The sequence below is a fragment of the Sus scrofa genome, chromosome 1 (assembly GCF_054392235.1).
Source record: "Sus scrofa isolate SSC_HxYL_T2T_F1_AM1 chromosome 1, Sscrofa_HxYL_maternal_Yorkshire_Landrace_v2.0, whole genome shotgun sequence".
In the NCBI taxonomy this organism is placed as follows: Eukaryota; Metazoa; Chordata; class Mammalia; order Artiodactyla; family Suidae; genus Sus; species Sus scrofa.
Window position 1 is genome coordinate 61296467 of NC_139383.1, and position 25114 is coordinate 61321580.

The following is a 25114-nucleotide window of genomic DNA, read 5'->3' on the forward strand; positions in this document are numbered from 1 at the left end:
TGGAAATGGATGATATATCTTTACCTATTTAGTGACATTATTTTATGGTTTTCTACTTTAATGCATTAATATGATAACTAATAGTTGATTATCTAACATTAATACTTGAATTCAGGAGATAAATTTAGAAGTGTGGAACTGTGTATTAAGTTTTCCAAATGCATGGGGATCAGGAGTGTATTTTTTCTTTTTTGTATTAATTTTGCATATTATTGCTTCATGGAAAGCTAAGTTGACAAACCATTCCAGTTTTCCTAGAACTCTCTTGATTTTAGCACTTAAAATCCTACATCCTGGAAAACTTCCTAGAACCCAAAAAAACCCGTTTTTGATGAGAGGTGTGGTAGTTTGGGGGAAAGTACATAAGTCATACAGCAATAGAAAATAGGGACTGAAAGCAATATTACTTTTAGTATTAAATGGGTGCAGCAGGGATCATGTGACTTTCATAGTCCCTGTTGCTAGTTTTCCCTCACCACTGATGTTGGCAATCATAATATATAGTTTCTGGTACTGCATCATTGAATGTTGCATCACTTGATTGATACAAGTTAATTATATAACTTAAGTATCTTGCATTTGTGATCATTAACAGTTCGTCTTTGATTTTATCTGTGTGTTAATTGTTGTGTCTAGTATCAAGGTACTGCTAATTTGGTTTTTAACATTGTGAATACTATTGCCAGCTATTCTAAGGATCTAGATAAATGAAAATGAGAACAGTATAATACCAACATCAAAATTACCAAGATCTCAGTGAAAAAGAAGGCTAAACAACTGTATAATTTTAATATCACATTGAAAGACCCATAACAGAAGATTTGGGAGTTATATATATAACCAAATAGAGTATGCTACAGACTATACAAAAAATAATTTGGGGATTAGCATGGTGGTGAAAGCACACATGAAGACTGAATCTTACAAGTTAAGACCAGCAAATAATTCAAAATGTCACAATATTTTTTACCTCTCAAAGTCATCTATGCTTAGTCAGAAATTGTGACTGCTGAATAAGTTTGGACATACCACATGTATGAACAAACATCATCTCATCTATCCCTTTATTGTTCAATGAAAATGAATAAAGTTACACTTTCTGATACAGTGGTGGCAACTAAAGTGTCTTCTGTTTAAAATGGTATTAATAAGATATCTGCTGTTTGCTTCTAACAGTGTAGGTTTGCATCTTACCAAGGACCATGGTTTCTTATAGTATGTTAATTGACATGTCAAATCACAGCAATAAAAATAAGAACAACAGAAACCGTTCCCCTTAGATCTGAGGTACTCTGATTTGTAAAATGAGGGTTCAAGTAGTCTGCTTAATTTCTATTAAATATTTGATGAAAACATAGAAACTATATAATAATTGATTGCTGATATCTTGTCCAAATACACATGAAACAATGCTCAATTATATGCATTTTCAGCAGGAGGTGTAAATATAAATCTTGGCAAATCACATTCATACACAAACTATTTGCCAAAGAAAGAGAACAGTGCTGATCTGCTAAATGCCCTGCATACTTTGCATGCATTACTAAAAAGAGGTGTAATTTGCTTACCTATGATATTGAGGCTTTTATAATGAAAAAGCCATTTTTTGGTCATTTTTCATTTTTCAAAAGCTTAGTAGCATATAATGAAGTTTTTGATTTATAGAAATGCTTATAAGACATATATCATTGTTGCCTCCCACAGAAATGGTTTTAAAATATGCTGTAGGATTTCCTGTCATGGCTCAGTGGAAATAAATCTGACTAGTATCCATGAGGATGCAGGTTTGATGCCTGGCCTCGCTCAGTGCGTTAAGGATCTGGCGTCGCCGTGAGCTGAGGTGTAGGTGACAGATGCAGCTCGAATCTGGCATTGCTATAGCTGTGGCGCAGGCCTGCGGCTACAGCTCTGATATGACCCCTAGCCTGGAAGCCTCCATATGCCACGGTGGTGTGGCCCTAAAAAGACAAAAAACAAACAAACAAAAAACTGTAAAATCACATTTTCAAAGTATATGGAAGAAGAATGTCTTTCTCCAATTTGGAAATACATTGACAATGAGTATAGAGAAAGTGATTATAGTAAAACAAAAATTCACACGCTATTTCTCTAAAACTTTTTGATGGTCTTTTGAAGAGGCCATAAGGAGTCTAGAAACTGATGAACTAACTTCAATCTGAATTGCTAGCTATGAGGTATAGGTTGTCATAACAACTCAAACTGTGAAGAAACGACTATTTTTTTTTTTTTTTCAAGAAATAAGATTGCTTCAGAAACCAAAAAATTGTTCTCAGAAGAGAGCGGAGAAGGTAAGCAGGACTTTCTCACTTTCTTTACTAAAAATGTAACTTAATTGGGATACAATTTTAATTGAGAAGTTCTAATTACCACTAGGCTAAAAAATAGCTTTTTCTTAAAAATGAATGTTTAAATTCTGATTATGTTAAATTAACTCTGTGTTTAAAAATGATGGCTGTTTTAAAGATGGCTATCCTATATAAGGAATTTTAAATGCAGGGAACCTGATTGCAAAAGCTGGTCTACTGAAACAAGACTAAAGTATACAAGCATTTTTAGAAAGACAGAATGTATGTAATTCTATTAGGTTTAAATTTTTTCTGTTGTAGATAAGTAAAATTCTAATGTTTTTTAGCAGACTCAAACACTTTTGTTGGGAGACTACTTAGTGCAGTTATCAATCAGTTGACACCAGGAATCAAAAGAATGGCACCAGATAAAAATCAGAGATAGAAATCAAAATGAATGTTATGATTGATTGTGTTAGCTTACCACTAAATAAAAGAAAAGAATGATTTCCTAAAGGCTGAAAGCCATTCAAGGGAAAATTAATTAGAAAAAGAAACAGAAAGGACAAAAATGTCCTACTGTATTATGGAACAGAAGAAAATACTATTATTTAATTTATGTGATATTTGTTTAATTAGTCCTACTGTACTATGCTTTCATTTTTTAAAGTCATATTTATCAACCTTAAAGAAATGCAATGCATATCTTATAAAATTTAACATTCAATAAAAATAAAAAATAAATTGCTGTATCAGAAAATAGAAACATAAAATTTAAGATAAATTCCAATTTTTCATAATTTATGTTAAAAGAATAATATATATCATTTACTACTTTTATTACTGCTGTTTTAATTATTACTGTTGTCTGGTATAGCTGTGTCTTGAGCTTACTCTCTAAAATATTGGTTAAGTTAGGTACAGTTTATATAATGCAGTCTTTGGAATGTATTATAGTTTAGTACATTTAATTTTTGCTTGAAGACAATATATTAACTTACTGTAAGGGTTAAGATTTCAAGTTACATATGACTATATAGAAATTAAGCTTGTTATTTATTTTGTTTAAATCATTTACAGTCTTACTTTTGTTCTGAAATAGTTATATTATCTCCCATGTCCAGTTTTCCTCACAATACAGGAGAATTTTGAATTATCTGTGTTGAGATTGTTTTAAACTCATTCCTGCTCTAAATTATAGCATCTTGTCAAAATTTCCTTTAATTACTGTGTGGGGTAGTGACTTTAATAGTCATTCTGTCTTAAATTCAAATTTATCTGGTTAATATTATTATATCACCTTTCCTCTCTTTAGTATTTACCTACATCATTTTGTATCCTTTTACATGCAATCTTTCTCAGTAATTTTGTTTTATAAGTGCTACTTCACACAACAGATTTTTTTTAATCCATTTTGAGAGTTTCTGTTGACTAATGAGAGTGGCTTATTTCTACTTATTGTGGTTACTGATTTAAAATTATTTCTGCTGTCATATTTTGCACTTTATATTTACCATGCTTTTATTTTCTTTTCTCTTACTTTTTTACTTAATAAATTTTATTTTTTAGAGTAGTTTTAGGTTCATGGCAAAACTGAGCGGAAAGTTCAGAGTTCCCATGTAGCCTCCCTCCCCACACTTGCACAACCTTCCCCACTATAACATTCCTCATCACAGTGCTACACTGTTACAGCTGATGAACCTACATTGACACCTCATATTCACCCAAGTTCACGGTTTATATTAAATGACTTAGTCTCTTCAGGCTTCTTTAATAGGATGTTATAGACAGTTATTGAGGGCTCATAAACAACAGAAATTTATTTCTCACAGTTCTGGAGGCTCCAGAACTTTTATCCAAGATAAAATCTCCAGCAGATTCAATATCTGGTGAAAGATATCATCCTGGTTCATAGACGAATGTCTTCTTACCGTTCCTCACAGGGTAGAAGGAGTGAGGAATCACTCTGATCTCTCTTTTGTGAGGACACTAATCCCATTCAGGAGGGCACCACCAAGACTCAATCATCTCCCAACCATTCCACCTCCAAATGCCATCACATTAGGAACTAGGCTTCAAGATAAGAATTTTTTGTTTTGTTCTTGTTTGTGTTGCTTTTTAGGGCCGCACCTGCGGCATATGGAGGTTTGCAGGCTAGGGGTCTAATTGAAGCTACAGCTGCCAGCCTATGCCAGAGCCAGAGCAACACCAGATCCGAAGCTCATCTGCAACCTACACCACATCTCATGGCAATGCCAGATCCTCAACCCACTGAGTGAGGCTACGGCTTGAACCTAGGCCATGGTTCCTAGTCTGATTTGTTTCTGCTGCGCCACGAAGGAACTCCCAAGATAAGAATTTTGAGGCGACATAAATATTCAGTCTATAGCTTTAGGGTTCAAGCACGGTTTTTCCCATTCTATGTGTTTGGATAAATGTATAATAACCAATATTCACCATTATAGAATCATACAGAATAGTTTAACTTCCTAAAAATCCCATGCTCCCACCATCCCTCCATCTCCTTTAACCACTGGCAACCACTGATATTTTTACTGTCCCCATAGTTTTGCCTGTTCCAGAATGTCATATAGTTGGAATTACATAGTATGTAGCTTTTCCACATCGGCCTTTTCTCTTAGAAATAAGCATTTAAGTCCCTCCTCCCATGACTTTTTAGGGGTGGATGGCTCAATTACTTTTAGCAGTGGATAATCTATTGCCTGCATGTACCACAATTTATTTATCCATTAGCCTAGTGAAGGACATCTTGGTTGTATCCAAGTTTTTTCAATTATGAATAAATCTTCAGATTTCTGTGTAGATATAAGTTTTCAATTGATTTGGGTAAATACCTGGGGCATGATTGCTGGATCAAATGGTAAAAATACTTTTAGTTTTGTAAAAGCTGACAAACTGTCTTCAAAAGTAGAGGTACCATTGTTCATTCCTTCCAGCAATAAATGAGAGTTATTATTGCTGTTCCACATTCACATCAGCATTTGATAATTCAGTGTTTTGGATTTTAGCCACTCATTTTTATCTTAATTTGTAATTCTATAATGATATATGATGTTGAGCATCTTTTCATATGTTTATTTTCCATCGGTTTATATTCTTTGGTGAAATGTCTGTTAAGATCTTTGGACTATTTTTCAGATCAGGTTGTTTATTTTCCTATTGTTCACTTTTAAGAATTCTTTGCATATTTTAAACAGATCTTTATCAAATGGGTCTCTTGTGATTATTTCCTCCCAGTGTGTGGCTCATCTTCTCATTCTCTCAGAAGTGTCTTGAAGAGTAGAAGTTTTTAATTTTAGTACGTCCAGCTTATCCATTTTTTTTCTTCCGTAGATCATGACTTTGGTATTGAACATAAAAAGGCATCACCATACCCAAGAATATCTGTATTTTCTTCTATGTTATCTTCTAGAAGTTTATATTTTACATTTAGACTTATAATTCATTTTTGAGTTAATTTTTGTGACTGTGTCTAGATTAATGTGAATGTCCAGTTGTTTCAGTACCATTTGTTTGTTGAAAAGACTACCTTTCCTCCATTGTATTATCTTTCCAACTTTTTAAAAAATTAGTTGACTGGGATTTCATTGAATCTGTAGATTGCTTTGGGTAGCATAGCCGTTTTTACAATATTAATTTTTCCGACACAGGAGCATGGAATACCTTTTCATTTCTTTACATCTTCTTTAATTTCCTTGATGAATGTTTTATAGTTCTCGGCATATAAGTCCTCTACCTCCTTGTTTTGGTGTATTCCCAGGTATTTGAGTTTGCAATTTTACAAGGTATTGTATTTTTGTATTCCTTTTCTAATATTTCATTGTTTGTATACAGAATTGTGCCTGATTTTTCAATGTTAATCTTATATCCTGCTACTTTGCTGAATTTATTGATCAGTTCAAGTAGTTTTTGGGTTGAGTCCTTAAGGTTTTCTATATATATAGTATCATGTCATCTGCATACAGTGACAGTTTTACCTCTTCTCTTCCTATTTGGATGCCTTTTATTTCTTTCGTTTGTCTGATTGCTGTGGCTAGGACTTCCAATACTATGTTGAATAACAGTGGTGAAAGTGGACATCCTTGTCTTGTTCCAGATTTTAGTGGGAAGGCTTTCAGCTTTTCTCCATTGAGTATTACATCTGCTGTGGGTTTGTCATAAATGGCTTTGATTATGTTAAGGTATGTTTCCTCTATACCCAGTTTGGTAAGAGTTTTGCTCATGAATGGATGTTGGACTTTGTCAAATGCTTTTTCTGCATCTATTGAGATGATCATGTGGTTTTTGACTTTTCTTTTGTTAATGTGGTATATGACATTGATTTGTGTATGTTGAACCATCCTTGTGCACCTGGGATGAATCCCACCTGGTCATGGTGTATGATCTTTTTGATATGTTGTTGGATTCAGTTGGATAAAATTTTGTTGAGAATTTTTGCATGTATATTCATCAAAGATATTGGCCTATTGTTTTCTTTTTTGGTGGTATCTTTGTCTGGTTTTGGAATTAGGGTGATGGTGGCATCATAGTATTTCTTTGGGAGTGTTCCTTCTTCTTCAGCCTTTTGGAAAAGTTCAAGGAGGATGGGTGAAGTTCCTCTTTGTATGTTTGGTAGAATTCACCGTGAAGACATCTGGTCCTTGCCTTTTATTTGTAGGGAGTGTTTTTATGACATATTGGATTTCATTTCTAGTGACTGGCCCTTTTCCACAGAACTAGAACAAACAATCCAAAAATTTATATGGAATCACAAAAGACCCAGAATTGCCAAAGAAATTCTGAGGAACAAAAACTAAGCAGGAGGCATAACTCTCCCAAACTTCAAGAAATATTACAAAGCCACAGACATCAAGACAGTGTGGTACTGGTACCAAAACAGACATACACACCAATGGAACAGAATAGAGAACCCAGAAATAAACTCAGAGACCTATGGTCAATTAATCTTTGACAAAGGAGGCAAGAACATCAAATGGGAAAAAGGCAGTCTTTTCAGGAAGTATTCTTGGGAAACCTGGACAACTGCATGTAAATCAATAAAACTAGAACACACACTCACACCATTCTCAAAAATAAAATCAAAATGGCCTGAGGACTTAAATGGAAGACAAGACACCATCAAACTCCTGGAGGAGAACATAGGCAAAACATTCTCTGACATACACCTTACAAATGTTTTCTCAGGTCAGCCTCCCAAAGCAACAGAAATAAGAGCAAAAATAATCCTATGGGACCTAATCAAACTGACAAGGATTTGCACAGCAAAGGAAACCAAAAAGAAAACAAAAAGACAACTGACGGAATGGAAGAATATAGTTTCAAATGATGCAACTGACAAGGGCTTAATCTCTAAAATGTACAAATGACATAATTCAACTCAACAGCAAAAAAGCAAACAACCCAATCGAAAAATGGGCAAAGGACCTGAATAGACATTTCTCCAAAGAAGATATACAAATGGCCAATAAGCACATGAAAAAAATGCTCAACATCCCCGATTATTAGAGAAATGCAAATCAAAGCTATCATGAGATACCACCTCACACCAATCAGAATGGCCGTCATTAATAAGCCCACAAATAACAAGTGCTGGAGAGGGTGTGGAGAAAAGGGAACCCTTCTACACTGTTGGTGGGAATGTAAGCTGCTGCAACCACTTTGGAGATCAGTATGGAGATACTTTAGAAATCTACACATAGAACTACTATATGACCCATCAATCCCACTCCTGGGCATATATTTGGATAAAACTTTCCTTGAAAAAGACACATGCACCCACATGTTCATTGCATCACTATCCACAATAGCCAGGACATGGAAATAACTGAAATATCCATTGACAGATGATTGGATTAGAAAGATGTGGTATATATACACAATGGAATACTACTCACCCATAAAAAAGAATGAAATAATGCAACATGGAAGGAACTAGAGACTCTCATCCTGAGTGAAGTCAGACAGAAAGAGAAAGGCCAATACCATATGATGTCACTTATATCTGGAATCTAATATAAGGCACAAATGAACCTTCCCACAGAAAAGAAAATCATAGACTTGGAGAATAGACTTGTGGTTGCCAAGGGGGAAGGGGAGGGAATAGAGTGGTTGGGGAGTTTGGGGTTAATAGATACAAACTATTGCCTTTGGAATGGATTAGCAATGAGATCCTGCTACATATGTAGCACTGGAAACTATGTCTAGTCACTTATGATGGAGCATGATAATGTGTTAAAATAGAATGTGTACATGTATGTGTAAGTGGGTCAACATGCTGTACAGTAGAAAAAAATGTATTGGGGAAATATCCGTTAAAAAAATTTAAAAAATCTACTTTTCTTAATAAACAAATTAGTTGACTATATGAGGGTCAATTTGTGGGCTTTCTATTCTATTCCACTGACCTATTGACTATTCTTTCAAGAATACCACAATATCTTTATTTAGAGCTTTATAGTAAGTTGTGAAGTTGTGTAGTGTCAGTTCTCTGAGATTGTTCTTCTTCAATACTGAGCTGGTTATAGCAGGTGTTTGAATCAGTTTGTTATTGTTACTTTAGAATCAGTTTGCCAATATTCACAGAATAACTTTCTAGGATTTTGATTGGGACTACATTGAATTAATAGGCTGAATTGGGAGTAAGTGACATCTTAATAATATTGAGCATTTCTGTCTACAAATAACTCTGAATATATTTAGTTCTTTGATTTTGCTCATCAGTTTTATAGTTTTCCTCCTACAGATCTTTTACATATTTTATTAGATTCATATCTAAGTATCATAAATTTTGGAGTGCAGGTATAAATGGCATTGTTTTTATCTCAAATTCCACTTACATATATCTAGTATATAAGAAAATGACTGACTTTTATGTATTAACTTTTTTAAGCCTTGTTTCATGCAGCCTTGCTATAAGCACTTATTAGTTCTAGGAGTTTTTGTCTGTTCTTTAGGATTTTCAATACATGATATATCATCAGTAAATGATGACTGTTTTATGTCTTCCTTCCTCGTCTGTATACTTTTTATTTATATATTTAGATATGCATTCAAATCATATTAATTATTTTATTTCAAAGATTTTTAGCCACTGTAGCAGAAGGGTTTTATGTTTTGTCCATATCATCTTGATAGAACTGTACGTTATACTTAAAATTTGTGTACATCACAACCAGAAGAGGAATCTAAGTGGTTACCTTAAACAATGTCTCCAAATCTTTCTTATGACCCACTCAGAAAGTGATGATCCATATACAGCTCCTTGAAGTGGATTGTACAAGACTTCTTTTAGTTTGTGGCAATCAACTTAGGGACCTTGCCACCCTGCCTTCACTCAGCTCTGAGGAAGGCTGAGAAGATCAGCACCCCTATAGCCTATATTGTGTTCCTTGGCACATAGCTTAGAAAACTCTGATAACTAAAATGAATGTTTTGATATCTACATTTTTTTTATAAGTTTAACAACATAATCTCTTAGTATACTTGCTAAAATTAAAATCTCTGTCTCTATTTGCTTATATGGTAATGAGTTATATTTTTCCACTCCATACTTTGTATATTTCCTTAAACTACCAATATATTTTACAATATTAAAAAACAAGAAATATAAAATTAATTGGAATCCCAACATCAAAAAGACAAAAAGTTACAATCCCAGTGCCTAAAAAACATGTCTAGTAGAGTAGGCGCTCAATAATATTTTTAAGCGAATGACCTGAATTTTTTTAGAATTTTGAAAGTTATTTTACTTTACATATTTCATGTGGTTGCTATCCTTACATGTGTAAATACAGTTTATCTCCAACTTTTTTTAACCTAACATTCTAATGTAATCAAATTAAGACAAATTTATATAAAAGTGACAGAAAAGCAAATCAATCTGATTTAGGGGAAATGAAGCAATTGTTGGAAAGACTGTACCCTATATCAAACAACTGAAGAAAATTTTAATCTTCGGATTTTGAAAGTAGGAGGATTCTTGCTTAGCCTCAAAGACTGCTAGGCATTCAAACCACCCCAGAAATCTTTCTGCCATTTTTACTGACTCCTTTCTGCATGTCAACATCTCTCCCTGCCCACTGCACTCCCATGGCTGGCAGGAAGTATGCACACCATAGATTCCAAATATCCTGTATTACATCTTTTTTCAGCAAAAAGAGCTGGTTTATAAACTCTCTGGTGCCACATTTAAAAAATAACACAAGTAAGAATTCTGATGGATTGCTTCCCAGAAGAAGATAAACATCCTTTCTAGAAGAAAGGAAAAGTGCCTGAAAGGCACAGCCATATATGTATTATAGAGCATAAAGAATTTCAATTGCTTATTTAAGCTTTTTATGAATATCTTCTTTAATGACTACATATGAGCACTGAAGTGGATGCCCCAGAATTTGCTCACCCTTTATCCTATTTCTAGATATAACATTGTTCTAATTTTCCACCTTTGAAATAATTGTTGTAAAGTCTTTCTGCATAATTGTCATGTTCATACACTTTGCTTAGACTATATTTTCTAAAAAAATCACTAGGGGATACAAAATAAATAATGTGTAAAATTTTAGATCTTAGAATTGAGCATCATATTTTAAAGTTTTATTTAAGAGTGTTTTTATTGACCATTTCTATTTTTTACCCAATGTATCATACTGTTTGTACATTGGACATGAGTAAAATGAAATTTGTTTAATGTGAATTGAAAATATTTACCATACACTGAAATCTATATTTATATGCAGCTGTGTGATAGAGTTAGCCTAAAAAAGTACACAAGTTGCCAAATGAAAGTCCTATTCAATGAACTGTTATTTAAAACAGATGAAACAAGATGTACTAGATCGACTATATGAAATCATCATTTTTACAAGTTAAAAAAATAATAAAAATAAGGAATTCTATATGGTTAAACCTAACATTCCAGTTAGAAAATTTTTTTAAATCTAAAAAAAAGGAGTAACTAAGCAAATTTTTTTTCTCACTAACAAGAATTCGGGAAATGGCTGCAGATGTTGGTTCAGCAGAACAGTGCCTGTAGAGTGACAGGGTAAAGATTTTTTTCCAGTTTTTCTATTCTACTATCTTTTTTGTGCTGGCTTTCATTCTTATGCTTCTTATTTCATAAACACAAAGCTGTGGCTCAAACTTTGCAAATCATGTTTATATGATGAGAAAAGGGACATGAGGTGGTGTAAAAGGACCATGATTCTAGCTCTGTCCATCTTTTTTATCAGAAAAGAAATTTTTTTTTAGGACATCCAGAGACTCTGGCTTACAACTCATTGACCAAAACAGTGTTGTCCTCGCATTTGTCTGATAAGGAGCTGGAATGGCAAATGTTGAGATAGGTACATTGTCATACTGAACAAAGCCCTGATTCTGTTGGTTAAGGATAAGAGAGAAATAGATACCAGAAAGGCAAGTCATAGCGCATTCCTTCACTAAATTCAGTACACCGGAAATCCAGAATAACATAACTCTACTCATGCTAAATATGCAAAAGGACTTCTAACATGGAGTGAATGATTTTAGGAATTAGTAAACATAAATGAGCATAATCATAATTTTAGATGTTAATAAACATACACTTTATCATCTTGAACTTTGTGTATGACAGAAGGAAAAAGAGGTTTATAAAATTGTTTCCATAACTTGTACACCTAGTGATACATTTCCCTACTAAAACACTGGTATTACTTTTTCAAAGGTAATCCTACATTGTGGGCATCCAGAATCCATTCAGCTGGCACCCACTGTGCTTTGTACATGGTTAAACAAATCTGGAAAAATTATGGAGCCGATGAACCGGCAATTATTTTAAAACAGGCATTCTAAAGCCTCCTGAAAAGCAAATACCATACTTAGGTGGAAAGATTCAAATGTGAGAAGGTTGACCTTAAACAAACCTTTGTATTGGGAAGGAGTTGTGACTTAGAGCCTACCACTGTTCCGAAACACAGTTTGTTTCTCAATTCAAACTAATCCTTTCCCACTATTGGAACTTTAGAGTATAGAGGGAAGACACGATTTATAAATGAGAAATGATTTTTAAATAGTTTACAGTTATACCTGCTAAATTAATTTGTTGGAACCCTAGTAGCTCCCTTTAGTTAACATAAAAATGGGAGCAGGTATTCCTCTCCACTCAATAACGTAGTATTTATGAAGGATCACAGTGCTTCTAGTGTAGCAGGTGGCAGTAGTGACTAGGGGACACAGAGATGCCTGAAGAAAGACACACTCCCTGGCAGGAGTACATACACTTCAGTATTAGCAGAAATGCCAGTTATCAGAGGAAGGCCTAGTAGTGATGGTGTGCCCAGCATAAGTGACATGGGTTAAATGGTGTACAGCATAAGGAACTATTATACTCAGTAGGGGATGGGGGTGCAGGGGTGCTGGCAAGAGGTCGTGGTGGCCTCCAGCAAATGGAGCTAGTTCAGGGGTAAGAAATGAAGCACATGGATAAGGAATCATCATATTTGTTTGTGAGTTAGTACCATGTGCCTAGAATTCTTTGGGCACATTTTCAGTAGTCACAAAGTATTATTCTTCTTTTGATTTCTTTCAACCACTTTAAAAAGTGGAAATCACTCCTAATCTCTCAGGCTGTGCACAAACAGACACCAGGTTGTAGTTGCTGACCCTTTTTTTAGAAGCACAAATGAAACATTTTATCTCTGTAAGAATTTAATGGAATAGTTATAATCCTTATCATAAATTTGAGTTAATTGAGGCCCAGAAAGACATACTCTCTTACCTAAAGACACACAGTGAGTGATAAAACCAGCATTCACACAAGGTATATGTCTGACTTTAAATTTCACATTTTTTCAGCTATATGGAAATTTGTACCAATTGGCAGTAGTTTCTGAAAACACTGTGCTGAGAAGGACAGTAAGGCTGTGCTCTGACTCAGCAGGAAAAAGTCTAGAGATGGATTTATTTTTTTATTTTTTATTTTTATTTTTGCTTTTTATGGAAGTTCCCAGGCTAGGGGTCCAATCAGAGCTACAGCTGCTGGCCTACACCACAGCCACAGCAACACAGGATCTGAGCCACGTCTGTGACCTACACCACAGCTCAAAGCAACACCAGATCCTTAACCCACTGAGCGAGGCCAGGGATCAAACCTGCAACCTCATAGTTTGTAGTCGGATTAATTTCCACCTCACCACAACGGGAACTCCTATTTTACAATGATTTTTATTTTTTCCATTATAGCTGGTTTATAGAGTTCTGTCAATTTTATGAATTTATGATGTCTTCTGTGAGCATGGGCTACAAGAGTGGAGGCGTATGCTCCATATAATAAATTTCTCCATCTCTAATGGGGAAAATGGGACTAGTAAGGGTCTCTGATTTAGAGAATTCAGGAAGGATCAGGATTTCTTCTGAATTTTGAGCAGCTTCGGTTGCAGGAAGACTTACCCGGAGGAGTTGGTTTGGATTGAGATGTCTGAGTGTCTGTACCCCGATCAAATTATCACACAAGAATGGATCTGCCCACCACCATTTGACAGGCACCCCCCACTTCCTTTTCCTGGTGGCCAGTGCCATTTAGGGCTACTTACAGGAGCTGGATTATGTATGTACACTCTGCTGCTTCTGATACCCTATCTCCACCAGACAGACTCTTAAAGGCTGGGTGGGGAGAAGTGGATAGTAATGGCAGAAGGATCTGTGAGGCTGCTTCTGACCACTTGCTGAATTTGCTCCCATGCTGATGTAAAGAAATTCTGTCATCTGGCCACTTAGAGAAGCAGAAAGACCTCTCTAGTCTTTGCTTGGACAGTGTATGACTTGAGATATATCATTTAATCTCTCAGTGTTTCTGTATTTTTATCATAAAATGCAAATAATACATTTTACCATACCTAACTGATGTAAGCATCACAAGAAATAATAATGTAAACATAGTATTTCAAGAATTTAGTGCCTATCTCTGATATTTCTTACTGAGATAAGACTATGATTAGTACCACTGCTCTTGTTTTTTTTTTTAGAAGAAAAGTCAATGTTTAGAAGAATGTATATTTAGAATTATTCAACTCTAATGAACTTTGAGAATCTTATAAAAAATCCATATGGTGTGTGCAAGTGTAAATCAGATGAAATATCTATTTCTTTTCATGTTTTATTATGCCAAAAGATAATGCAATCCTCGATCTGGAATCTCATCTGTCACACTGTGCTCTATAAAGTGACAGGACACGATGTGACATGTTGATGAGACCCAATGTGACACAGGGCATGGTTTGTGGTCTGCATGTAGGCATAGATAATTAGGAAAACCCTAGAAAAGGGCAGTTTGTGAAGGATTTAATGAAGAATTATTACGGTAGATATATAAGAGATCAGAATGAGCATACCTTTTTAAAAAAGTAAAACATACAGAATATTAGGTGGTCTTCCCCTGACTCCCAAATTTTATAATCATCTGTTTGGCATTTAACCTTCATATATGATTAAGACAGCAAACCTCATACCACAGTGTTCCCTTGAAAGAAGAGAATATGGTGATAGGAGGTAATTGAATTTTGTCCTGACCCTCTCTGGCCTCTGAGCAGAAGCAATTTGTGAATTATTTAGGAAAAAAAGGAAAAGGATATTTGCCTTAAGAGAGAAATGCTGGGTGCAGAGAAGAATTCAGTTCAGTGGTGCTGTCTCTTAGAATACATCTGCTTTCCCAGCTTGAAATTAAAATCAAAATGGAAATTTCTATTCATCCTTATGCATTAACAAGATCTCTTCCTTTCACTGCCATGCTTCATATGCCCTAACAGCAGATCTAAAACTTTTACAAATCTTGCTGGGGTTTTGTTATTAAAATGACAATCTATGACTGAACCAATAAAAGAAAGTAACCCCATTGTAAATAGATTTGGCATGAACAGTTGGGCTTCTCAAGCCAAAACTAAAACAAATTAAGAACTGTGTAGATGTTAATCTTAGCATTTCTGTTGAGCTATATCTCTCTATATTTAGAGAAGTTTTAAAAAGAACTATAGCTTATAGACATGAGAATAGTGGTGAAATGATTAGAACATTCCTTTTTTTCCCCTTGTCTCTTTCTTTGGTTTTAAAGTACTTTTCTATGTTGTGATTTCATAACAGTGTCTGAAAGAATAAAAAATGCCGATACCATCATTGAACTTTAAACTAAATCATGGATACGTACATGGAACACCATTCTCCAAAAATTACAGATACACTACTTTTTATAGCCATCAACACTATTGGCATGTATGTGACAGCCAAAGGGTCAGAATGAAAATGACTTAATAAAGAAATTCAAAACTAATGTAAAAAAATGAAATTGCAATCTGGCTGTCATAGCCTTAGAGAGTTGAGGGGCTGGTATGAAACATTTTGTTTTATTTCTAAAGCTTTGATTGGCCTGCCAACATGCATTTCTGCTGTCACTCTCAGGACCCTTCTAGTAGCACTGAAGTGGCAGGCAACTCTTGATTGATGAGTGTTTGCATCCATGTTGTTATTTGTTGCATATTTCTTCCCTGACATGTTTCACTGAAAAAACTTCACACAAGAACTTTATAATGTGAGCCAACCGACTCCAGAATTCCATTTCAGTGCAGCAAAAACAAACAGGTACACAAACACAACAGCTTCTGTGAAGGTATAAGGAAGATAATGTCAGTTCCATAATATTCCCATAGCTTTGTTGAAGAAAGGGGGGACAAATAATCTAGTACCAAAAGAAAAGTTGTAAATAGATCAGCTGTGGCTAAAAACTTTCTGAAGTCATTTCAATTTATGTGGTATTAAGTTATTTTGCTATTTCCCCATTGCAATTTCATTTGCAAAAGGCAAAGGATGTCAAGATTGAGACTGTAAACTGTATTATTTGATTCTTTAAATATTGGTTATCTGTGTGTAGGCCTCATAATCAATGATTCAGTATCCTCATTACAAGAGCTATTGCCAGTTTGTACAGGTTAATGCCTTAAGCTCTGGGGGGTGGCTCAGGGTGCAGTTTGGAGCATCTATATCAACTTCAACTTGGTCTTTCATTGTACTTCTCGGCTAAAAATATATTGCATGAATAAAGCACATGAAAAATATGATGTTCCCCTATGATAGTGAAGCAGTCTTTGTTAGAGCTCTTTATGTTTTAGGTGAAAAAATGCACCTAAAACTGGCTTAAATGATACATTAAAAAGGAATGTGTTTTGCTCTTTTGCTTTTGGCTTTTACAACGGGACTATCCATGGTTGGGTAGAAATCAAGACTGACTTGCTTTAGCTGTCACTCTGCGTGCAGAGTCAGCCACATCTTCAGACCGCCTTCTCTCACAGTGCCAAAATGACTGCTTGTATTTACACTTTACATGCAACCACCCACTGTCAAGAATTAGACACAAAGCTAGCTTCCTTTCTCAGAATCTGCCAGAAAACTGAACTGTCCTGAGTCAAATGTTCTTTCTTGACCATGGTTAAAAATTACCAAATACTAAACCTCTAACACATTTAATTCAAGGAATTTTTAGGCTCGTGGGTTAAGGACTGGTGTATTAATACGGTTGGTGAAGAAACTTTGTAGGAATTGAATTAATTAGTATTAAAAGTCCTCCTGGAGAGAGTTATGTTCTTAATAGATGCTTGAATAGAAGAAAGAAGTGTGATAAATTAGCAGGGTGAAATCGGAGGTGTGAGTACAGATAATCACTATTTCAATATATTTGTAATATCTTTTAAGTACACTCTGATGCACTTGAAAATAGCTACCCTATTAAGCACTTATTCTAGGCTTTACGCTAAGTTGTTTATAAATATTATTTCATATTGTAAAACAACACTGTTTAGGATGCGATATTACTATATGTATTTAGCAGATGAGGAAACTGGATTTCAGAGAAATTAAGTAACTTTTCCAAGATCATTGTTAGAGACTGATGATGAAGGATCATTTGAATTCATATTTTCTAATTTTGAAATTCATGGCTATAACCATTAATATAATTGATATATTAATATAATATAATATAATAATATTATTGTACTCATATTTTTTTTTTTGGTTTGCATATCAGTCTCTTATTATTATGACCAACCTAAGGGCAGAGAATTTTTCTGCTTCATACACTACCATATCTTCAGTGCTTAGAATAGAGCCTAGCTTATAGTGGATGATTAATTAATATTTGAACATTGTCAAATAAATAATTACATCCCTTTGGCCAGAAAAATGACATAATGTTGGTTTAGGGCAATCCTGGTGTTTGTTGCCATATAGGAAGTGAAGGATAGAAGTTAGCATGGGAAAAATGAAATAACTATAATGTCTATTACAGTCCTTGAGAGAAAATTCTGGATTTGAAATCTAGCATGAACTTTTAATAGCTATTTAAATGAAATATGATGTTCTGTGTCTCTGTTTCCTCATTTAAAAATTATATAATTTATTTTACAATTAATAAAAGTTATTTTACAATGAAGAATAATCTAAATTTCAGAACATTAAGTAATTTATCCAAGGTCTTCATATATAGTAAGTGACAGACCCCAGATTTCAACTCAGGTGGGTCTCTACATTCAAATCTCATATTTGGGTTTCTTTTCCAATATAAATATCACTCTTGCATGCATATATTGTTGCACTAGATTGGGAGATCTATGAAAGCAGGTACTTTTTCTTGATTTCTTTGTACTTAGAATGTTCATTGTATTTCTCAAAATACACATACTGAGGATTAAATAATATGCTTAACTGATGAAAAATGAAGCCCAGAAGCACATATAGGGATTCTGTGTTGGAAAGATCCAGTCCTGCCTTCTGTGGATACCTAAAAATTAGCTTTCAGCAAGGCTGAAATTTGGTTTCTTAGTTTACATAACATGGAAAATGGCACACTCAAATTTGGATGACTTGATCAGAGTTTACTTAAAAACACAGTAATCACAAAAGTGGGAGTGGGTACAGGGTGACTGTAAGGAATAGTGAGGGAACCTGGGGATTTTCTCCATCCTTAAGGACGTGGAATCTGGAAGGAGAGAAAGTCTGCAGAGAAGACCCTAGCCAATTGGAGGAGCCTCGAAAGAGGGAAATAAGATATCTGACTTCACTCTCCTTCCTTTATTCTGCCTATCTTTTGCCAGGGGAAACCAGTTTATTCATATGGTTCATAGAGGTCAGACCACTGCGGCAGAAAAATGGATGGAGAAAGGTGGAGAGTAGATTTGGAGCCTCAACAAAAACATTGAATACATAGGTCTTTCTGTACAGTTGTGGGTAACAATGAGATCATATATGCAAAAGTGCCTGATAAACTATAAATTGAAGTGAATAAAAGTATCTTTTAATGTTATCTGAAAGCTTAAAAATAACTGATAATTGATTGAAACAGCGTGCAACCCTTTTTAAATACTGCAGATCTGCAGTTTGTCCTACTAAAAAACAAAATCTTAGTTCTAGTTCTATCATATTCTCCAAGAAATATGGTGGTTCAAAATATCTAATTTTTAAGGTTGCTGACCTAACTAGCCATAAAATCATAATAAATACACACACACACACACACACACACACACACACACACACACACACACAGATACAAATTGCATCTGGGGCGCAAGTGTATTCAACTCTTTCTGTTTTCACATCCTCCCTGCCTACTTTAATAATGTTTTATCTGTGCTAAAAGAACACATACAAACATTGTCCTCCAAAATTCTGATAAATAAGAAAACTAAATGAAATGACTCAGAATTTACACTAAGAAGGAATCAAAGATCATCAGTCCTCCATTTTCCACCTATAAATGATGGAAGTGAAGCTCAGAGAGGTGAAGTTACTTGTCCAAGTTCATTAAACTATCGGAAGGGACTGAGTGTGACAGCTCTGACTTCCTGTATGGGGTTCTTTCCATTGCTCCATCTTTATTCATCTATACCCATTGAAGAGTGCTACTTTACTTAGGCATTCTTTGATTGTTTTTAGAAATTGGAGATTATTATTATTGAATTTTTTAGTGTTTTTATTTTTTGGACATTTATTAAAATCTACTAGAATATGAGAGTGATATGTCACTCCATTGGTCCCCAGAACTGGTTCAGCTTATATGACAGTCCATATAATCACTTTGATTTCTTCTGTGTTCTACTTGTATGCTTTCTAATATTGATCAGAGAAAGAAGATGCCCATTCCACAGAGATGAGGATTTTGCTAGAGCCTTTAAATAACTAAATATTATTTAACCAACTGATAATCAAGCATTCATTAATTCCTTTGTTTATTTATTTCTTCAACTTCTATTGAATCAATGGGGATACAACAATGAATGAGACATAATCTCTGACCTCAGATGGTTTATAGTCTAGTGGATAGTACAATGAAGCAAACTGATAAAACCACAGAGACACATTTGTTCTTTGGGGTAAACATTGGGTATCATGAAAGCACTTGCTAAGCACCAGTCTCTGTTCTAAATAGTTCGCATGTATTAGCTCAATTAATATTCACACATGTCTGAGAGATGTATTATTTTCCTCATCATACAGATAATACAACAGAGCCTGAAATAAATTAAGGAAATTTCTCCAGGTGGAAGCAGTTATACACTAACCAAATCAGGGCTTAAAACTACTAAGCTATCTGAATGAAAAAAAATCCAAGATCCGTATTACTCCCATGCAGCCAAAGTATTTGTGTTTAATATTATGTCTCATAAGATTTTATAATATACATGATTGTTTGTATACATACGTTATGTTTTTCACTAGATTCTTAGCGCCTCAGAGAAAGAAACCATATTTCACGTGTCTGGGATTTACTCACATTATCTAGCATTATGTTTTGGGAATAATAGCTTTAGGAAAAAATTAAGGATTAAATGACCACTTCTCTTTATAAACTTGTAAAGAAAATATATGAATACTATCAAATATTAAAAAATTAGACAAACACACTGGCCCAAATTTGCAAAATCATTTTGTAATAGCAAAATGTATGCTCTTATAGTAATGTAGGATGATCTCAATGCTTAAGGAATAATCCTGTTCTATTGTTAAATCAAATAGGGACGTCTAATTAGCTGAGCACAGATTTTTCTTTCTTTTTTCCTCCCCCAGAAACCCATTCAATTTTTAAAATATTCAAAATTCCTAAACGAAACAATTTTAATCATCTATCTGTAAGTTGGTAGCATTATAGGAAATTGACAGCCTGGCATCAGAATTAAACACCCTTTTAATTCTTCTTGTTCCTAATTTGTATCATTAGCGTATCTTAGTCTGTCAAAGTAATCAAAGCCATCAGTGAGAAAGAAAAGGTGACTTGTACGTACGAGTATCATGTATTTATTAATATGATTATTTAAATCATTTAGTTGGAGAGAGTGTGTTTTTAATGAGTATAGTCACTGACCATGTGAATAAGCACCTTTCCACTATGGCAAAGGTCCCATCCACAAGTAAGCAAGCTGAAACGAGCATCAAGGAGTGATAACACAGCTGTGAGTAATGTGTGTTTTTGCACTCTGAGGGCATACATGTGTGGCCTTTGTGCAAGGCATAAGTAAGCTAATAAAATCAAATCAAAGCTTCTGGGATAGCATCTCTTATTTCATTATTCTCCAACCAGAATAATGTGAGACCTTGTGGGCACATTATCTAGAATGAAAAACCATGTTTCACTCAGAGCATGCACACATGGTGCACCTTAAATGTTGAAATGAAATGTTTCTCTCCTACTCAGTAAGTGTCTTTCTCAGCCCATCACCTTCTGGGAGCAGGAAGAGGCTTTCTTTACAGCACCAGGTGGAGGATTATGAACACCTACCTGCCTTATTCTCTCCTGTGCTTCTCATGGCATGTTTGTGATTTTATGCCATCACTGCCAATTTTCTGATATGGCAAACGGACTTTGGCCAGTGACAGTTACTAGAGCTACAAAATCAGTTTAAAGAAATGAACATTTGCTTTGGCTCTCTAGTTTTGAACTCTTTTTTCTCTTTCTCTTGTCTATTTCTAATTCCAGCCCCCCCAAATATATATATGCATATGCATGTATATATGTACAAACTATACATATGAAAATATATAGTCAAGTTCATAGATGAGAAACACACACCATTTAGAATTCCCTAGGAGGAAAAGCCTAACTTAATAGAACGCAGTGTTTTATTTTTAGTTTTGAGAAAGTATTCATTAAGGGTAAAACAGGAAAGATGATCAAAGCACATGAAAGAGAAACTCTATTCTTTGTACTTTCCTTGTTGTCTTGACTGAAATTTAGTCCTCTTCACCTCTTGCCCCACTGGATTCACTAACCTCCAGTTTTCTTCTCCCTATTGTGCTAAACTCAAAAATGTGCCTAGAAACCAAAGAATAAGGTTGCCTGTGACTTATGTATATTTGGAATAGGGAATTACCATAGCTAAGTTTTCTCAGATACTTCTGAATTATTTTTTCCCCTCTTTTCACTGTTAATTTAGAAGCTGCCTGAAACAGGCATTGTGAAAACTCTGGGTGGCAGTCCCTCTCCCTTCCAGCCACCAACACGGGAATGGACTGTCATCATCGGTACTCCAGCTGTATCCGGGATGGCATCATATTATTTCCCTGCTTTTGCTTGCTGCCTTGAAATTCTAAATTCTGATGAAGGCTAGAAGTTCAGGGCAGACAAGACAGTGCAGAGCAGCAGAAATAACAGGTTTTCTTAAAAGCATGTGCCATAACACAAAACCATGGGATTTCCTAGGTCAGCCAAAACATGAAAACAGGAAGTGAAAAATGTTCTGTTCCATGATCCAGTCAATGAGATTAAATTACAAAATTCCTAACACTTGATTTTAGTAATTTCTCCCGTGATTTTCTGAGTTCAGACGCATGTCTTGCGATCTGGTATCTTTTTCTCCCATCCACATTTAGTTCTGTGCACTGTCATCATTTATTTATATGAGTTTCTATAATCAAAGCATCTGGAGTCCTCTGCCATACTCTTGTTCCTTTCCTTTTACTCTCTAAACTCCCCCTCCCCCGGCTCCATTTGAGACAAGAGTTTGTGTTATGGAGCTCCAAAGTACACACGGTGCAGCTTGCCTGCTGGGACTCGGCAGTGTCCCAGCGCAAGGCTCACAAAACAGTGCCTTTCTAAACTCCTGAGCGCTGCTGGATGGAAAATAATGTTTTCTTTTCCAATTAATTTTAAAGATTAAAAAAAAATGACAACACAAGACATTCAGAAAGTAATTAAATAGGCAATATGTGACATAATAAATATTGTAAGCAAAAAAAAAAAAAAAAATCCCATATGGTACATCTAATATAAACTATTTAATTAAAATAGCCAAACCATTTAAAGTCCTGAGATTCCACCAGGAAAAAGCAGGTAGTTTAACGAGGCATAGTGAAACATTGTACCTAAATGGGAGTTAGATATCTGTAGCTGTACCTGTATCTATATATAGTATTTTTATTGTTGAAATGTCACTAATAGTCTAAACTAAAAAAAAAAAAAAAAAAAAGCAAATAAATTCAAAAAACAAAGGCAAGTTTTCACCACAAAGTGTTTCATGACCCATAATATTGCTATCTTATTTTTTACCATCAACATCCCTAAAATATTAATAGGAGCAATATTTCTTTAATGTTCATTATTACAAAATTAAATAAGACAAATGACTTAAAAAGTTAAGGTATAGGCCCTAAAATCATGAATAACAGAAAAGGGCTGTAAGAATTTATTATTCAAGTAATTTTCAAAACAGTAAGAATTTATTATTTTTTTTTTCTTTTAACAAGTACTTCTTGAGTATCTTCTACGTGTTAGATTTTCTTGTGGGTCCTGGAGATTCGGCAGTGCACAAAATAGGTGCATAAAATATGCTCATGGGGCATACTCCTGACACATCAGGCACCTGTCTAATTCTACATCAGAAGGTGAGGTAACCATTTCTTACACATCATTAAATTGTCTAGTACTGTACCCTGTCATTGGAGATGCTCACAATTTTGGTTTAAAAATAAATTAATTACCAATGCCTTTGACAAGGAGATGTTTACTTGTAAAAAGCAGTATGCCTGCATGTAAAATAATCGGCCAAAAGATTTTTTTTAAATTCACAATTATAAAGAAAAACTGCATTAAAATCATCTGCATTGTAATGTTAATTACAATGTGAGGCATTTTGATAGCACACTTCTAGAGTCATTAATACTTTGCTTACTCCTCTGCCAACAATTTATAATAATATACACAGAAATTCTAACATTTTACTTTCACCAGAAATCCAATATTGAAGTTTTTATATATAAAGTGGAAAATCTTGCCCATGTGACTCATACATTGTGCCTGTGACTTTAATGCCTTTAACAAGACAGCCTAATGGCCCATTATTGTTTTTAACATGCCACCTTAAAATAACCTTTCTGCAAATTTTCTGACATATTTTATCTTAGCCTCCATTTATTTCATTTATATTGACCCTGGTCCCTTTAAAATAGCTAGTTTTTGAGAAACACGGGAGTAAGCATACCATTTCTGCAAAGACTTTCCGATTCTTCCAGTAATTCCACGTTGATGCTGCTTAGTTTTATGGGCAGCAATCTGCTCTTCTTTTGGAATCTGTCAAGATCAGAAAAATACACATTAATCATTTACTATAGGAGCCTGTACTGCTCCAAATGTCCCTTATTTCAAGATGACAATTGGACACTTATCAGGAATTACCCATATCCTCACAAATGAGGAGCTAGCTGTGCAATGTTAACTGTGAATTGCATGCACCTCCTCATCAGATGGTGTTCTTAGTGACCCCAGGATGGACCTCGACAGGTTCTCATGTCAATTCAGGGCTGCCATATAAACGTACTTTGTTTAGGATGTACTGTGAGCACTGTTTCACTTCCAGACTGGATCTAACCTCAATCTCAGTGCCAAAGGAGCAGTGCAGCTTTTCAAGAGCCTTTGGGTCAGGAGCAATGTCACCTGAAAAAGTCCTCTTCTGACTGAAGGTGGGCCTAGTAGTGGAGGAGGCCAGGAAGGTCAGAGTTCTAAACTGGACAAGTTATATTCTGGGAACTCAGCAAGAGATTTATTTGGTTTCTCTCTCAAAAATGTGAGAACACCTCTTTTACAGTTTGATACTGTGAGAAGGTATATGGTTCCAAGAAATCATTAAGCAGAAGCCTTCTGGAATAATTTTCACCAACTAAGTGTCTTTCTGTTACCGTGGGGGTTTTTGTTTTTTCTTTTTAAAACACTCCTGGGATAAGGGTCAATTTGGAGCCACAGCTGCAGGCCTATACCACCTGGATAGGACAACACCTGGATCAAAGCCGAATCTGTGACCCAAGCAGCAGCTTGGAGTAACGCCAGATCCTCAGCTCACTGAGCGGGGCCAGGGTTTGAACCCATATCCTCACAGATACTATGTCGGTTTCTTAACCTGCTGAGCCACAACAGGAACTCCTGTAACTGCTACCTTTGAGACTCTTCTCTTACATTCTGGCCTAGGTTCAGAGCCTTTTAATTCCTCTCACCATATCTAGCAGGTAGGATTGTCAATCGGGGGCAACACTTCCATATTGCTCTTGGAAATGCGAAACCCAGAGTCAGCTTCTTAGAATGCAAATATTACTTTTCTAAAATACACCATAAGTGAATTACTCTTTCTTACCATACAAGTCAGACAAAACACCCAAGAGAAACACATATATTATTTATTACTTAAGACTAGGTCGTTCTGTCTCTGAAAATATACAAATTTTTATTCTTCAAATTTTGACTCATGATATCCCCAAGATTACTAAGTCATGTATAGTATAATTCC

General features: G+C 34.9%; 1 long non-coding RNA gene across 1 annotated transcript in view; it reads right to left on the bottom strand.

Annotated features, from left to right (window-relative positions):
• Nucleotides 1–25114, bottom strand: part of LOC146406119 (uncharacterized) — a 221689-nt gene that overhangs the window by 42038 nt on the left and 154537 nt on the right. The window contains exon 2 of the long non-coding RNA XR_014840125.1: nucleotides 23819–23907. This is a non-coding gene — a long non-coding RNA (uncharacterized LOC146406119). The remainder of the gene's footprint in view (nucleotides 1–23818; nucleotides 23908–25114) is intronic.